The 5,732-nt window shown below is 40.1% G+C and overlaps 1 long non-coding RNA gene across 1 annotated transcript; it reads left to right on the forward strand.

The window, feature by feature from the left end:
• Positions 1-1,159: 1,159 nt before the first annotated feature.
• Positions 1,160-1,956, forward strand: LOC130101230 (uncharacterized). The gene is made up of 3 exons (XR_008808959.1): positions 1,160-1,250; positions 1,453-1,683; positions 1,863-1,956. It is a non-coding gene; the product is annotated as an uncharacterized LOC130101230 (long non-coding RNA).
• Positions 1,957-5,732: the final 3,776 nt, after the last annotated feature.

Consider the following 5,732-nt stretch of genomic DNA (forward strand, 5'->3'; position numbering starts at 1 on the left):
GCATTAATATCTCATGAATCATCAGGAACTAACACAAGTTCAACGTTTTTCATTCATGACTTCATGGATGAACAACACCTTAATTAAAACATTAACTAAGATGAGCACATCATCATGAATTATGATTTATTACGCATGATCATTATGTTTTCTTTGTTCACAGTTATGCCACCATTAATACAACATTGTTCATTAGTGTTTCAAAGGACCTAGTCACCACTTTAGTTGAGAGTCCACACACATGATGAAGTCATTGATAGATAATGCTTAGTTAATGATGACTACAGTATTTGAATGTCAACAGAATGTGTGTGCTATGAGCTGTGATTGGTCTATTTTGGGGTCTGTCCAATACAGTAGTCATACAGTAGAATGCACAATTCATGCATGAATTTATACATGAATTCATTATAATTCATGTCCCCCTACCGTAAAGTGTTACCGGAAAAATCTCGCGAAGATGAACAGCATCCCGAGGATGGAGGAACGTGAGAGAGGTTGGAGTACCTGCAAAAAGGAGAAAACTTTGTGCAAGTATCTTAACAAATGGGAGAGGGAGGCTTACCCGTGCTTAACCAAGAGCAACATCGGGCAAAGTCATGCTTTTTGTAAAATATGCTACACGTTTTAGTGTATCAGACGGAGGGAAAAGTGATGTGAGCCAACATGAAAAATTTGCAAAGCACAAGCGCGTGCAGAGGTGCAGAAACATGCCCAGCCAATGGCTGCATTTGTAACTACAAACGTTTCTGAGGCTGATCAAGTGACCAAAGCTGAGCTGAAAATAATGTGGCCTTATGTTTTTGCGATTATTTCAACCGTAGTGTAGCAGACATGTTCCCTGACTCTGCCATCGCTCGTAAGTGCTCTGAGGGAAAAACGTAAGCCATGCAACTCATCAAAGGTAAGATATAGACTTCAAAAGTTTGTTGATTCAAAATAAATAGGACAATCGAATCAAATCCTTTATAATGTTCCCATGGTGTAGCCTAAAGTAAATGGACACTTTTGCTTAACAGGTGCCATAGCTGTGGAGCTTGATGAGGACGTAGCAAGGATATGTAAATGTCAGCCTTTTTCATTGTTGTGCGATGAATCAAACAACAGAAAAACCGTCAAAGAATTTGTCATCCTTGCAAGAATTTATAATGAGTCCAATCTGGAGGTGACAACGAAGTTCCTTGATGCCCCATATGCACTGTGGGGGGAAATGCAGAAAACCTATATGAAAAGCTGTCCGAAGCATTGAGGTGAGGGAACTGCACTGTGTTTACCTAGTTTGCATTTAATTATAACAGCTAGAAGATTTTTTATTTCAGTTTCATGTGATCACAGTTTACATAAAAGCTTTTGTCAAATAGAAATAACCTATTTGACAAAAGCTTTTATGTAAACTGTGATCACATGAAACTGAATTATGGGCATATTGTTTTGATTTCCTGTTTCCAATAGCAAAAGAGGCATTCCATAGGAGAATGTCATTGCCTTCAACTCTGACAATCCAAGTGTAATGAAAGGCAGACACAATTCAGTGATTAGCAGACTAAGAGGAAGCCAGCCTAATGTCCAGGACCTTGGCTGCATTTGCCACCTTCTCCAGCTTGCCACTGGTTGTGGCATCAAAGCAACCAAACTTCCAGTAGAGGACATTTTGGTTGGGATATACACCCACTTTGACAAAAGGTAAATGTAAAATAAAAGTACTCACTCACTCACTCACTCACTCACTCACTCACACTTTATAACTTTTAGCTCTATATCTAATAATTACACCATGAGCAATCTGAGACCACTTAATAAACTCAAAATTATTCTCTCATTTCAGTGCAAAGAGATGTGAGCTCTACAAGGAGTTTGTAGAGTTCACAGACTCTGACAACCTGAAGCTGCCGAGGTACGGCAGTACCAGATGGCTCAGTCTGCTTACATGCATTCAGAGAATACTGAACCAGTGGGATGCTCTGCAGGTAGGATGGTAAACTCCATTCAGCAGATATCTTGAAAATGTTTCCATTGCATTTTTTTCACCATATATTGCCACCCTATATCCCTAAGTCTATAGGCATACTTTGACAGTCTCCAGGAGGTGGAGAAGAATGCCAAAGTTCGTGATCTGGCAAACCATCTCCGTGATCCAGTTATGAAAACATACTTTATTGTCTTGAGTATTGCCCTTAAAGGATTAGTTCACTTTTAAAAAAACTTTTGCTGATAATTTACTCACCCCCATGTCATCCAAGATGTCCATGTCTTTCTTTCTTCAGTCGAAAAGAAATTAAGGTTTTTGATGAAAACATTCCAGGATTTTTCTCCATATAATGCACTTTGCTGGGCACCAAACGGTTCAAGGTCCAAAAGACAGTTTCAGTGCAAACTGCAAACTGTTCAAAGGGCTTTAAACGATTCCAGACAATGAATAATGGTCTTATCAAGCGAAACGATCGGTCATTTCAAAAATAAATAACAAAGTTTAAGTTTAATAATGTCAAATGCTCGCCTTGCTCTGTTCTGTGATGCACGTTCGTGACTCTCCTGTTCGAACTCGTTCATCAAAATGAACAAATCTTTTTTCGAGTCATTTGGTTCATTTAACGAACGAAATGAACGAATTGACTCGGAAAAAGATTCGTTCATTTTGATGAACGAGTTCGAACAGGAGAGTCACACAGAACAGAGCAAGGCAAGCATTTGAGCTTATAAAACTTAAACTTTGTTATTTCTTTTTTAAATGAGCGATCGTTTCGCTTGACAAGACCCTTATTCATCGTCTGGTGTCGTTTAAAGCCATTTGAACAGTTTGCACTGAAACTGTCTTTTGGACCTTGAACCGTTTGGTGGCCAGCAAAGTGCATTATATGGAGAAAAATCCTGGAATGTTTTCATCAAAAACCTTAATTTCTTTTCGACTAAAGAAAGAAAGACATGGACATCTTGGATGACATGGGGGTGAGTAAATTATCAGCAAAAGTTTTTTTTAAAAGTGAACTAATCCTTTAAGCCTTTAGCTGAATTTAATATTGCCTTTCAGGTGGGTGTCATGACCTCTTGGGATAATGTCAGAATAATAGATCTGAATAAATCACATACCATAATATTTATTATTTCAGTTTTTATTTCAGATTTTATTGTGGCTACATGTACTGTCTACAGTCAGAGGGAGTACAGATTCACTGGCTTGAAGAGGAGATGTGCAGGCTGATTAGGCGGTTTTTGGGCTACCTAATACCAGCCAGGGCCATCTTGGATGTGCCTCTCAGGGAGACCTCTTCATTGGAGCAGAGACGAAGGCATTCATCAGAAATGCAGAGCTCCCCGTTTCATCCAGGAAAAAAAATCTTTCAGTGAGTATATTACTCATCTTTTGACAGCCTGTGATAACACTTATAGTGTGCCTGAAATGTTTGCTACTATCTCTAATGCATATTGTTGTTGTTTTTACTATTACCTTGTTGTAGAACTGTGAGAGCCTTCTATGAAGCAGTTCTGAGAAAGATGTTCAACTGCTTTCCACTTGACTCCCAGCTCCTGAAGGACCTGAGAGTGCTGGACCCTGCATCTCGGCTTCACATCACTCCAGGGACAGGTAGAGATTAGGTACAGTTTACAATTAACATGTTATGAAGTATTGCATGGTTTACATAAATCACTTCAGCAATGTTCAGTTAGCAACACTATTGTTTTATTTTACAGGGACAAGGCTAGTAGCTCTGTTCCCTCAGTTGAGGAATAAATTTCCCTTATTTTCAAATCCCAATGTTGACAGGTATGCCCATGGCCCAACCAGCGACCTTCACTGGAGCGGCGGGGGATTGCAGCGGCTTCCTACTACAGTGTTCACTGCAGTTTGGGATGCACCCACAGTGCTTCCAAAGTGACAGAGCCCGGCTCGCCTATATCATTTCACTCCTCTCTGGACGCACTCTTTAATGGGCACAAATCATTTGGGATCTGGATGGCCAGCTCATTCGCTCTCTAGATGACTTCCTGGAACACTTTAAAGAGGTGCTCACTCACAACATTTCTGTGCACGATCAGCTGTCCAGTCTTCGTCAAGCTCAGTTAACTGTGGGTGATTATGCTAACCAATTTCGTACATTGGCGGTAGGGAGTGGTTGGTGTTATGATCAGGCACCCTGGCCACAACAAAGTAACCGCAAAGTCAGTTGTACTCGTTTGTCTAGCGGGTTTATTAAACAATTGAGTAAATTACAAACAAAACTGAAATTGGGAAATAACTACAACAGAACAAAACATTGCAGGAAGATTAACAACAGGCGTGGTGGCCGGTACACAAGTCTCTCCCTCCTCTCCTCTCTCTCTGCAAGAAGTGCCTCAGCTTTTAAAGGGTGTCTCTCCGCCCACTCGTTACCTGATCACACCTGCACACAATAACAAATGAAAAACATACTGCCGAGCAGCCAAACATTAGTAAAGGACACAGAGGAACGTAACACACCCCCACACCAAAATGGTGACTCCAGTCTCCATAATCATAATATAAACAACAAGACATAACATATAATGCCATACACAAACACCCCACCAATAGCGTGTGGCAATTTCAAAACTAAAAAAAAAACAAAAAAAAAGAACAATACTGTGATTTAAATTACAAAACACACAAACAATTTGAGTTATGACAATACAGTTATCAAGTAACTAAACATAGAAATACTGCACTAAGGGACTCTAGATAAGGCGTCTGCTAAGACGTTATCAGTACCACGGATATGTTTAACCTCAATGTTAAAAGGTTGTAAGATCAAACTCCACCGCATCAGACGCTGATTAGCGTTTCTCATGCGGCTTAGGAACTTCAGAGGGTCATGATCACTATAAACGGTCGTTCTATCTGAAGCACCCAGATATACCGTAATTCCTCAAATAAAGACCGGTATTCAAATAAACGCCGGGCCTCTGATAGTGGCCGGGGGCGTGGTCAACGCGGACAAATAAAGGCCGGTCTCAAATTAAGGCCGGGGAAAAATTAGTGTACACTCAAAGACGGACTCGCTCAGCGGTTGTCATATCACAACTATTCAGTGTTTTTAACCACATGTTTATTTTAGGTTTCAGACATTTAAATAGATATGATTTATAGCAAAACAATACATTTATAGTTTGTAAAATACACAATGGTGTCTATGGAAGCAGCAATAACAATCCATTCAAATATATTTGGCGACGTGTTTTATTCATATCAGATACACAGTTTAAGTAACTATAAAGTTTACTCTATTCTTCTCCCAGTTCACCGGCCACTTACTTTCATGTATTTCGGGAGAAACTGAAGAATTCACGCGCTGTAACGTAACAAATCCAACAGACAGGAATCTCTGAACTGCGGTGCCCATCTCACGTTACAGATCAAGATAATTTATAAAGGGTTTTAAACGACAAAACAAACTCACTTACACGGATTTGAGAGTCAGAATAGAAGATAGTTGATGACATGGTAAGCAAGTTTGTTAATATTTAGAAATAAAAGCGCTACATCTGTCATACAGCGCTATTTTGGCTGTGGTGAACACGTGCCAAGCATGACGCGTCACCATGGAAACTTGGCTGGCGGGCGGGCGGGGATCGCGAATTAGAAATAAAGGCCTGCCTCTAATAAAAGCCTGCTTCAAATAAAAGCCGGCTACCATCTGCAGTTCAGGTAAATAAAGGCCCCGGTCTTTATTTGAGGAATTACGGTACTTCAAAGTGTTGGACAGCAAGAACAAGGGCCA

This window comes from Rhinichthys klamathensis, unplaced genomic scaffold, assembly GCF_029890125.1.
Source record: "Rhinichthys klamathensis goyatoka isolate OS25496 unplaced genomic scaffold, OSU_Roscu_1.1 h1tg000011l_1, whole genome shotgun sequence".
NCBI lineage: Eukaryota > Metazoa > Chordata > Actinopteri > Cypriniformes > Leuciscidae > Rhinichthys > Rhinichthys klamathensis.